The sequence below is a fragment of the Pinus tabuliformis genome, chromosome 3_1 (assembly GCF_031772625.1).
Source record: "Pinus tabuliformis cultivar Carrire ecotype Pingquan chromosome 3_1, CPIR1, whole genome shotgun sequence".
In the NCBI taxonomy this organism is placed as follows: Eukaryota; Viridiplantae; Streptophyta; class Pinopsida; order Pinales; family Pinaceae; genus Pinus; species Pinus tabuliformis.
Window position 1 is genome coordinate 972,723,185 of NC_142301.1, and position 12,414 is coordinate 972,735,598.

The 12,414-nt window shown below is 32.8% G+C and overlaps 1 long non-coding RNA gene across 1 annotated transcript in view; it reads left to right on the forward strand.

Moving 5' to 3' along the window:
• Nucleotides 1-11,886: 11,886 nt before the first annotated feature.
• Nucleotides 11,887-12,414, forward strand: part of LOC149191077 (uncharacterized) — a 69,920-nt gene continuing 69,392 nt past the window's right edge. The window contains exon 1 of the long non-coding RNA XR_016255626.1: nucleotides 11,887-12,275. This is a non-coding gene — a long non-coding RNA (uncharacterized LOC149191077). The remainder of the gene's footprint in view (nucleotides 12,276-12,414) is intronic.

The window sequence follows — 12,414 nt, forward strand, 5'->3', positions numbered from 1 at the left end:
TTATTATTTAAATTACAGTTTTAAATACATAAAATCAATTTAATTTCCTAAAAACCTTAAAGCATTAGAATTATATACACTACACATTAAAAAGTATATAAATATATATATATATATATATATATAACAATTAAACTATAGTTTATCACGGGGGCTTCACTCAATGAACCTCCAACATATCACGTGAGTTCGTGGCACATTAAACAATGCCCATAATTTGACTACATATTGGAAAATATCTCTAAAAATCACATTATTTAACCCCCTACCAATATGAACCCAATTTATCTTTCCAATTTAAAATACCTCTATTTTCACTAGATATTGTAAGTATCCATCTTTCCATTAACAATTTTTATACCCCTTTATATTTTTTCTTTAACTTTGAGCTTCATTCTTTATACTTGCCAATATAAAAACCCTTTATATCCTAATATTCTCAACATATTATGTCTTTTTTCCCTAATATATATTCCCCAATATAAATGCACGCGATACGTTATTGCTTCCCAAATAAAACTCCTAAATACTTTATTAATACATTGAAGAACTTTTGGCTTTATATTTATATAAAAAATGAATTTAATTTTTTTTGTTGTTTATAATTGATATCGAGATATATATGTATATTATTATTGTAAATCCATATTAAATGTGTTTACTTCTCAGTTTAAAGCTTGGGCGGTGCGGGTATCTGACGTTGATTTGGAACTTCACTTTTATTCTCGCAGGAGTTGTGTGACGTTGATATGGGTAAGGAAACGAGAGAGGACAAAGTCCTGATCTCATTAGCCCACAATAGAACAGGACATTATAATAAATTACCAAAGAAAAGAGTTCACATAGGTATGCATGATATACGTTTAAGGTATATTTTCTTCACAAACGTAAGTTCTTATATGAAAAATATTTTTATATCAGTTGCGTTTCATATACACTTTTATGTTAATTGCAGATTCATATTTTCAAGGGATATGGAGCACATTTTTATTAAAATTATATAATAAAATTAAGTCAATTGCAGATTCATATTTTTAATGAATATGAAGCAAAGTTGATTAAAAATGGCTAATATTTTTAATTTTACTCTTTTGATTTAATAAACTATTTGTAATTTATATAAATTCATATATTAATTGTATTTGTCCATTACGATGAGTGGCGATAGTTTGATATGGAATTGGTTTCTACCATATCACTTGGTTTATTTCTTTGGGTTTTTCATCCGTTTTTACAACAACCGGAATTTTGGATTGTGTTAATCATTTATATAGCTTAGGCATTCCAAATGTATTGAAGCTTCTGTGGTTAATAAGATTCCGCCTTACTCTTATTGTATTGTAATATTAATGTAATTTGTATGGAATGAGATATTTTTCTAAGAAGACGTCTCGGGAGATTAAGTGAGTTAGAGAAATATTGAGATAAGATCGATTTCTTGTGAGGATTTTGTGGATCTATAAGATTTTAAGGAGTTTATTAGCTGAGTGAATTGTGGATCTGAAGTGTTTCTAGTTCAAGATAGATCCCTTCATATATTGTAAGCACAAATCCATTAGAGAAATCGCAGAGAGCCAACACAAAGAGGAGAGAGAGGAGAGAGGATTAGAGGCTAAGTGTGGGAATGAAGCCAATAAGGGCCAATAGAATGTAAATTTAGCGAGAGGGGGGCTTTTTTAAATTATGTGTATATATATTCATTAATAGAGGAAGCACTCTACTTTGAGCATTGAATGTGTGAAATTGGGCCTATGTACATTACTATGAATGTTTTCCTGTAATCGATGTTAATAATATGTCATTCAAATTGAATGCAATTCAACTCATGAGGGGTTTGATCATGCAAGAAACACATAAGAGTATATAGAGATCAGAAATGTTGTGAAGAATAAAAATCTTCCTTGAACAAAGCTAGAGTTCACATAGGAACGACACAGAGGAAGCATGGAAGCTATAGAGGGATGAAAGGAAGCCATAGAGAAGAACGCATTGAAGTTTGGAGCGATTCCTATGGAGGAGTAGCATAGTAGTGGCCACGTGCATAAAGAGGAAAGGAGTTGAAGACTTGGTCTTTTTAATATGGATGAGAGTACGTCAAATGACGGGTGTCAGGGAAAAAAATCAAAGTTTGTCGAAACAAATACATAAAGAGACGATGTCGGGGTGACATGTCCCAAGAGGTCATCGTCAGAGGAACAAATGAGAAGCACATAGAGGAGCATCGGGATGATTAGATTGCAGGCATACGTGGAAGTACCTTGATGTGCAAAGCGTCGAGATGATTTGGAACCATTAAATTGGATAGCACGATGAACAAGAACCCATGATGAGTGCTAACTTCTCTAGAAGCACAAGCCTTTGTGCACCAATGAAAAGAGTGGGATAACCTTGAGGACAACCAATGTGTCAAATATTGCAGTGGCACAAAGGTTTTTTTAGACATGCAATTGTCAAGTGGGATGTGAGGGCATTGAATCCTCTTGGAATGTCAACATAATGAAAGAGGTCAAAGGTCAAGTACAGTATTTAATAGAGGTCAAGATTGATTGATGATAGAAAATATCCTTGTTTCTCAAGTTTTGTCTCCTTGAGAGGTTCAAAAAGTGTTCAACAAGAAGTGTCAGGGTGACTCAACGCTAGGATAACGTGTAAAGGCTAGCTAATACAGAAAATTTTAGGGTGACATTAAAGCCAAATACATGGAAGGGATGGAGTAAAGTGGTATCATTGAGTCACCGACTCTTCCAAGAGGAAAAAGGGACTTATGCACATTATTTAAAAAGTGACAAGGATGATAATAGATTGAGGTCAGGGGAACAATAACTTATGAGAATAATTCTTGTTCCCTATATTTTGTCTCTCGAAGGATTTGATTTCATGTACTATTAGATGTGCTCGAATGACGTAATGCTAAGAAACCTGTCCCAGGGATATTAAGAGTTGCTCACCAGAGTTTAAAAGGCAGGACCAGGTCACAAGACAATCACATTGCGTGAAGCGGGAGGAAAGATTAAGCCCTACGAGTTATTAAAGTGGCCACACCTATATCTGATATATGAACATCTTTGGCTCTATTGGCTATTTCTACAAGGAGTTCCTCGATCTAGTGGTTTTATAAAAAGGGTTCGGACTATACCCTTATGGCTCCTCCCACTTGGCTTTAAATGAAAATTAAAGGGGAATTATTATTTACCCTTAGATGGGTTGAAGGAAGCGCCTTTTTGACTTAAGTTGGACCTTGTGGGATTTTTAAGCTGACATATTGGCATAGTTGGTATTAGACAGACATAAAAAATAATGAATACATTCATCTATGTTACATATGCCTAACTCATTCTCCTCCTTATGGAGTGTGTGATATTGATTTAACACACATGTCCTAGTGATGCCAACACCGTACCTTGTATGTACATTACCAACACCATACACCATCAAAATCACAAGGTCAATGCACATATCAATGTAAAATCCATACCCACAGTTCATCACTTGTGACTATTATACTTTATTCATGACATGAGTCAACTACATTGAATATAAAGCTCAAACTTTTAACATAACATCATGTATAATAAATTTCCATAAAAATATTTTATTTAAAAATAAAATAAAATAAAAAGTTATAAATAAATAAAATCAATCTTACCTTAGAGTTAACTCAAATCCAAAAAAATAAAAAAACTATCTACAGTAAGATAATAGTGCAAAATCGATGATAGATGTCCCCAAAGAACATAATAAAATAACCAAAGGATTTTACCCTTTTTACTATCAATAAAAATTTCTAAAGCAATGGACGGTGATAGACCTTATTGGTTTGAGATGAGGTTCAACTAGCAAAGTTTATCTTGTACAACTAAATGTGGTAGTTACCGATTGTTGTTGAGTAGATCTTAACTTATTATTTCAGATTCGCATCATCAATTACGGCATAAGATTGTAAACATGGCCTATTGTGTTTGAAGAAGCATGTACTCTTGTGATTGAGGGGATGGATTTATTCACCGATTGTCGTATTAGTGGTGAACTCTAAATTGTGAACAAATGCTTCCAATTAGGCACACCACTTTCGATCCGGAATAGAGGTAGATGCATCGGTCCAAGATGAGGTGTAGCTATCATATTTCGTTTTTCAATTTTAGTATAAATCACTTACTTTAAGTTTACCATTCTTTCCTTTTTTGAGAGGGATAAGTTTCAACTTGTTTTCTAGTATTTAGTGGGGATTAATTGCTTTGCAATTATATTTGGGATTAATTATATTTATTATATTTGTAGGGATTAATTGGTTTGTAATTATATTTATTTTATTTTTTTATTATTATGAAAGGACTGTTATATGATTTAATATGTGCAAGAATATAATTTCTGAGTTTTTCTGTATAATTTTTAATGGAGATTTAATTTGGTAAATAAGTTTTGTAATTATATTTATTATATATTTTATTATTATTAGAGGAATGTTGTATGATCTAATATGAAAAAGATGTATAATTTCTGAGTTTTTCTGTATAATTTTTAATGGAAATTTTAAATTGGTAAATAAGTTTTGTAATAATATCATGGGCCAATGCCATAACTTCAATGTCAACTACTTATCAAATAAATATCAAACTTTAATATGTGACTGCTAAAAATAATCTATAATATTTCATAAAAATTAAATCAATATCATTCACCTTATAATGATTCATAATTAAATTAAAATTATAAAAAACCTTTTTAAATTTTATCCACAAATTATTTGACTAAAATTATTTTCACAAATTTTAATTAAAAAAAATCATTTAAATATCAAATTAAAACAAATCAAATAATAATTCTAAATTTATTAAACATTATTTAAAATTATACATCTCCTTTATAATCTTTAAAAATATTTTAAATATATATTTTATATTAAATAATATATAATTAAAATAAAATTATGCATTTCTTTTATACTAAATATTAATCTTTACAAATATTTTAAATATCTACTTTTATATTAAATAAAGAGTGCCTAACATAAATAATATGTTTTTAATAAAAAAAAAAAATAATTTCCTTCCTTTAATATGTCGAAGTCATCCACACACAATCAATACATTAAGACGTGTTGAAAATTGTTAAGTTGCTGATGGTTACATTAAGAAAATATCTTCTTTATATTAAATAATAAGTGTCTAACTTATATAATATGTTTTTAATATAAAAAATTTATTTTCCTTTAATATGTCGCAGTCATCCACACACAATTAAGACGTGTTGAAGATTGTTAAATTGCTAATGGTGACATTAAGAATCGATAGGAGTATATATTCTTGCCTCGTCCGCTCAAAACCACCCAGTTTTATACTGAAAAATTAAATTGAAATATTTTCCTTAAAATAGATGTTCAAATATTTTTTTATATTGATATATTTGTATATTATTAATATTGCCTAAAATGTTATAGGCCTGTTACACATTGTAATTTTCATTGAAACATTTTATTATTATTATTTTTATTTTAAAATTAAAAATATAATATTAGTTTTATTTGGTTTTGAACATTATTTACATATATATATAGATATATAATTTAATTATTTTAATGTTTTAATACTTTTCATGAAAATCACAAAATATATTTTTTGCTAAATTATAATTTTTCAGTTTTTAAATTATATTTTATACCTCTAAAATTTTGAAACATTAGAATTATATACTTTACACATTAAAAATATAAAAAAAAAAAACCAAAATCTAAAATTAATAGACTATACCTTATTAATATACCAAGAAATTTTTAACTTTCTATTTATATAGAAATTGAAATTAAAATATTTTATTTATAATTGATATTATATTATATATTTAACAATAAATTATTCTCATTTTAAGAATGATACGTGCAAATTTATATTAAAGGAAGAACAACTACATTTCATTCCCACAGTGAATTGTTAAAAGCATATAAATAAATTGAGTGTCATGTTAATGTCACCTACCAACTTCACTAAAAATGGAAAGCAGAACACATCATCATCATAATAAATTATTTTAAAAATCATTAAAATAAAAATTCCATTATCTAAATTTCTATTGATAATCTAATAAGCGTAGTTTTGGGCCTGGAGTATGCCCTAAAACTGCTTCTGCTTGGCTAAGAGTTCGTCTTCCTCGGACGTAAGGAAACAGGGTAACGGCCCAAGACCCAGAGGCATCTGGCAGGAGTGAAAGCCTGCTCCCTTATGGACCACCAGCGGGTTATTTCAGATGGCGTGGTTTTCCTTGATAACAGTGATGTGCCAACTGACATTCGCGGATAGCAGCCAGAGATAGCTGTCCTCACTGTTGGTTTGACAAACTGAATTTGATAGGTTTTTTCACCTTTTGAAGAAAAAAAAAAAAATAATAAATAAATAAAAATAAGCGTGGTCCGGTTTTTCGTGGCTGTCGTTTGTTTACTCCCAACTTCTGGTTTCATGACTTGCGGTCCTCCATTCGGTGGTTTCATGACTTGCGGTCCTCCATTCGGTACTTGTCATGTGTTTACTTCTGACTTTAAACCTTAGGCGGTACGGTTATCTGACGTTGAATTGGAACTTCACTTTTATTCTCGGAGGAGTTGTGTGGTGTTGAAATGGATAAGGAAAAGAGAGAGGACAAAGTCGTGGTCTCATTACCGCAAAACAATAGAACATCCCATTAGTATGAATGATCAAACAAAAGAGTTCACATAGGTATGCATGATATACATTTAAGGTATATTTTCTGCACAAGCATAAGTTATTATATAAATTTATTCTTATATCAGTTGCGTTCATATACACTTTTATGTGAATTGAAGATTCATATTTTCAATGGATATGGAGCAAAGTTTTATTAAGTATCAATTTTACTTATTTTATTCATATATTTATTTTTAATGAATATGAAGCAAAGTTTTTTAAAAAATAGTAAGTATCAATTTTATTTATTTTATTCACACATATATATATTTTTTAGTTAATAAAATTAAAGATTCATTTTATTTTGTTGATTTAATATAAAATTTTGTAATTGATATAAATTTATAATTTATATATTAATTGTATTTATTTATTATGATGAATGGAAATAATTTAATATAGAATTGTTTTAAATAAATGGTGATGGTGTGTTCTGTTAAAGTACTCTCTTTGATGTGAAGTTATCAACCAATTCTCTACCAGATTTAAATAATAGGTTGGACATGATAATAATATAATTCCATAGAAATTTACAGAAAAAATTAATATATAATTATTTTCTATCTATCACTTTGTTTCTTCATGTGAGACTCTCATCCCTTTTTACACCAAAATTTAAGGGAATTTTGGATTGTGTATATATCTTAGGCACTCCCGATTTATTGAGGCCTCCTGCTTAACAGTATTCCGCCTCACCCCTTTCACAGAAGGAAGCAAGAAGCGGTATATTAGTCAGGGATGGAGCTAGCTAATTTTCTTGATGTGGAACCAAACCAGGGAAAGGGCACCTTCATTTAGGTAACTCTGATAACTTGTTTATTTTTCTTCTGCTCTTTGAGGGGAAACAATATAAGGAGGGGAGAACCTAACCAACCTTCCTTGACAACTTATCTGGAAATCTGGAAGTATGCGTAAAGCATGGCTCGATCAAAGGGAAAGACTCGTGACATTAACGTCAAGAGTTTCAAGAATTTCTGGTTATTCCAAACAAAATACAGTGGAAAAATCCTATGTTTCCACTGTTGAAAATTTTCTGATAAATTCCGAAACAAAAAAATATGAACAGAGAGCAATACTTTGTTTTCTGATAATTCAAAAACACAAGAACAGAGCATAAAATAATACTCTACTTTGCCTCAGGATCAAAAACTGATCAAAATAATACTCTGTTTTTGACACAGAAAAATACTCTGTTTTTAACTCAGAAAAACAGAAAAATTTGTTCTCTGGAAATGTTGTTGCAGCAACACAGTTTTTTTTCAGTTGCTGTAACTTGTGTTGTAGCAACGCTGTTCGTGGTGTTGCAGCAACGTAAATTTTTGACGTCAAGTATTTTTTGAGTTACGGTGTAACAACAACAGGGATTTTTGACGTCAAGTATTTTTCGACTTACGGTGTAACAGCAACAGGCAAAAAGAAACTTCTATTTATGAACGATAAACTAACTGATAAAATAAGTCTTCCTCACGTAGAGGGATCTTCACAAAATATTATGCTAAAGAGCATCTTCCTCTTGACAGAGGGATTACAACAGGAACGCTTCAGTTCCACAAAACAACTATCTCAGAAAATTTCAGCACTGCTGTGCAATACAAAAAAAAACTCTCTTGTTCTACACTGCTGTGTGTTACAAAAGGACTTTCAATCTATGTCTGCATTCATTTAGCACATACGCGCTGCTGCGTATTGCCTTTGTTTTCTCAACAGAACAACTGCAAAACTTCACGCTGCTGCGTGCTCCCCTTTGCTCTCTATCTCTCTGTTTTCTACACTGCTGTGTCTACACATATATATAGTGCAGGAAGCGGTCATAACTTATCCATCAACCGCCTCAACTCTCTGACAGAGTCTCTGCTGCACATAATGAACAAATCTGATTTTTTGACATTCTGCTGTGCTTCTTGAGTTGGTTATGTGGAAACCCAAGACTGATAAATGCTGCGGCTGGCTCGAGGCTGGTATTTTCCTTCTCGGCCATGCTTCTTCTTTAATGCTATAGGTGAGAAGTTATTGCGCAGAGCCCGGATCTGATCTTCCTTCTCCTTTGGGAATACAAACAGGTAAAGGGTGAAAAGACACTTATGGCGGTGGCGTGAATAAGCCGAAACAAATAATACCCGTTGGAATAAAGACAGATGGACTGCTGGGATTGTTTGCTGGTGAAAATGTGATTTCTTTTCAACTGTTGCTGCAGTTGAAATTACATTCCAACACTCCCCTTTAATTTCAACTGCTGGGTTATCAGTCATACCCAGACACTTCATCAAAAATTCGAAATTTTTCTGATCCAATGGTTTGGTCAGAATATCAGTGACCTGCTCCTTCTGTGTTGTCATGGGAGATTTAATTCCATATCTCTTCCCTATAGGAAGATTCATATGATAGAGTTCTTCCAGGGTCATCATCAAATCTTCAATCTCTTCCTTTGTCATATTAACAAGGGTTTTGGCAGTGAAGCCCATCTCAGCCATCTTGGCAAGAGTTACATATCCAACTCCATATTCTTTAAATAGATCTTCAAGGAACTTCAATTCCTTTCTCCCATTCATAGGTTCTGTCCATTTCCTATCTTGAACTCCATCTTCTAAATAAACAAGGTCATCAACATGACTAGATAAAGCAAACAAAGAAGTTGTACCTTCATTTGTTGCTTCTTGTGGTGTGCTTGGAGAAGCACATTCATTTCTCCTCAAGGGTGTGACTTGCTGCCCTTGTGTTGGCGCCGTTATTTGGGGATGTACTTCAGCCATCTCCTCATCATCATCATGAGACAAACAGTTTTTAACATTAACTGTTTTCTCTTTGCTTTTATCACAAGCTTTCTCCTCAATGAATTGAGGTTTTGCTGTCTTCACTTTCTCCATGCCTTGATAGGCTGTCTTGAGAGTTTGCCATGCTTCTTTGGATGTCTTGGCTGCTGCTATCCGTGGAAAAACACTTTCATTCACTGCTCGATACAAGAAGTAGAGGGCCAAAGCATCTTTCTTCTTATAGTTCTTCAACAACTCTTTCTCTGCTTGAGTTAAGCTATTAAACTCATTTTCATTTGCTGGTTCTTCAAAACCATCTTCAACAAATTCCCATAAATCTTCTGAGAAAAGAAAAGCTCTCATAACTATTGCCCAATAGTCATAGTTTTTCCCATTGAACTGTGGGAGCTGGGTATTAAACATACACACGCTGGTGCTGGCCATTCTTTCAGTACTTGACTGTGTAAAAAAAATCACTGACTGTCTTCAACAGTAACACAGAAAAATTCTTGAGAAATACCTTAGATTCTTTCTTGGCTGAGTCTTCACGCTGCTGGAGAAGTTGCTACAGCGATGAATCCTTCCTTCAGCTTCTTTGATGTCTTCAAAGAGCCTGGACAAGCTCTGATACCATGTCGAGAATTTCTGGTTATTCCAAACAAAATACAGTGGAAAAATCCTCTGTTTCCACTGTTGAGAATTTTCTGATAAATTCCGAAACAAAAAAATATGAACAGAGAGCAATACTCTGTTTTCTGATAATTCAAAAACACAAGAACAGAGCATAAAATAATACTCTACTTTGCCTCAGGATCAAAAACTGATCAAAATAATACTTTGTTTTTGACACAGAAAAATACTCTGTTTTTAACTCAGAAAAACAGAAAAATTCGTTCTCTGGAAACGGTGTTGCAGCAACACAGTTTTTTTTCAGTTGTTGTAACTTGTGTTGCAGCAACGCTGTTCGTGGTGTTACAACAACGTAAATTTTTGATGTCAAGTACTTTTTGAGTTACGGTGTAACAACAACAGGGATTTTTGACGTCAAGTATTTTTCGACTTACGGTGTAACAGCAACAGGCAAAAAGAAACTTCTATTTATGAACGATAAACTAACTGATAAAATAGGTCTTCCTCACGTAGAGGGATCTTCACAAAATATTATGCTAAAGAGCATCTTCCTCTTGACAGAGGGATTACAACAGGAACGCTTCAGTTCCACAAAACAACTATCTCAGAAGATTTCAGCACTGCTGTGCAATACAAAAAAAAACTCTCTTGTTCTACACTGCTGTGTGTTACAAAAGGACTTTCAATCTATGTCTGCATTCATTTAGCACATACGCGCTGCTGCGTATTGCCTTTGTTTTCTCAACAGAACAACTGCAAAACTTCACGCTGCTGCGTGCTCCCCTTTGCTCTCTATCTCTCTGTTTTCTACATCGCTGTGTCTACACATATATATAGTGCAGAAAGCGGTCATAACTTATCCATCAACCGCCTCAACTCTCTGACAGAGTCTCTGCTGCACATAATGAACAAATCTGATCTTTTGACATTCTGCTGTGCTTCTTGAGTCGGTTATGTGGAAACCCAAGACTGATAAATGCTGCGGCTGGCTCGAGGCTGGTACTTTCCTTCTCGGCCATGCTTCTTCTTTAATGCTGTAGGTGAGCAGTTATTGCGCAGAGCCCGGATCTGATCTTCCTCCTCCTTTGGGAACACAAACAGGTAAAGGGTGAAAGGACACTTATGGCGGTGGCGTGAATAAGCCGAAACAAATAATACCCGTTGGAATAAAGACAGATGGACTGCTGGGATTGTTTGCTGGTGAAAATGCGATTTCTTTTCAACTGTTGCTGTAGTTGAAATTACATTCCAACAAAGAGGCACGAGGTGAGTAGGCCGGTGGGATAGAGGTCTAGAAGTTCTAGGGATTAAAAACTACTGAGCCCTGGGCTTCGTAAATGTGTTCTAAAATGTTAGTACAACGTTAAAAAAATTCTAAGTAAAACATATATTACATTTTTTATTATTGTCTTTAAGGACAGGCAAGAGAAAGTTCCCTACACTGTTTGAATATGCTTTCTAAGATGCAATATTCAAATATAAAATGTTTACCAATTCCAATTATGAATAAAACGACCAGAGAGTTTTTTACCCACTTTGAGTATGCTTTCTGAGATAAAATATTTAAATATAAAATGTTTACCAATTCCAATTATGAATAAAACGACCAATTCATAATATTCATGAAATACAAATTTAAGTAAATTGCTTCGAGAAGACATTGCTGAATGAATATCTAATACATTCTCTTATATTCATTCGGAAGGAAAATATTGAAAGAAAGTAACGGTTTGTTCTTTACCCACTTTGAATATGCTCTCTGAGATACAATATTTAAATATAAGATGTTTACCAATTCCAATTATGAATAAAACAATCAATTGATAATAGTCATGCAATACAAATTTAAGCAATTTGCTTCGGGAAGAACTTACTGAATAATGAATATCTAATACATTCTCTTATATTTATTCAGAAGGAAAATATTGGAAGAAAGTAACCGTTTGCGCAGTTTACAGGTCGTCCTCATTAAAGATCACACTGGTCAGCCGATAACTATGACTTGATATGAAACACACAATTAAGACATGACAAAGGAAAATCCATCTCTGCTATTTATGTTTATGTTCACATCTTCTGAAGTAGGTGGCTCTTTTGTATCCTCTTTGACACCCCAGGTTTCAGAAATCGAAGCAGTTCTAATAGGCTGCGGAACATATGAAGAAGATGCAACCATTTCGAGATTTGAGCTTTCTACTTGGTCTGAAATGGGATTTTGTGCTGTAACTTCTGAGTACTCGGGGGATTCGGTTGCTTCATAATCTGAGAGGTAATATCTTGGAGAGATGTCCGGAGTCTCAATGTCACCCATAGTACTATATCTGCGCATTAAGTGCAAT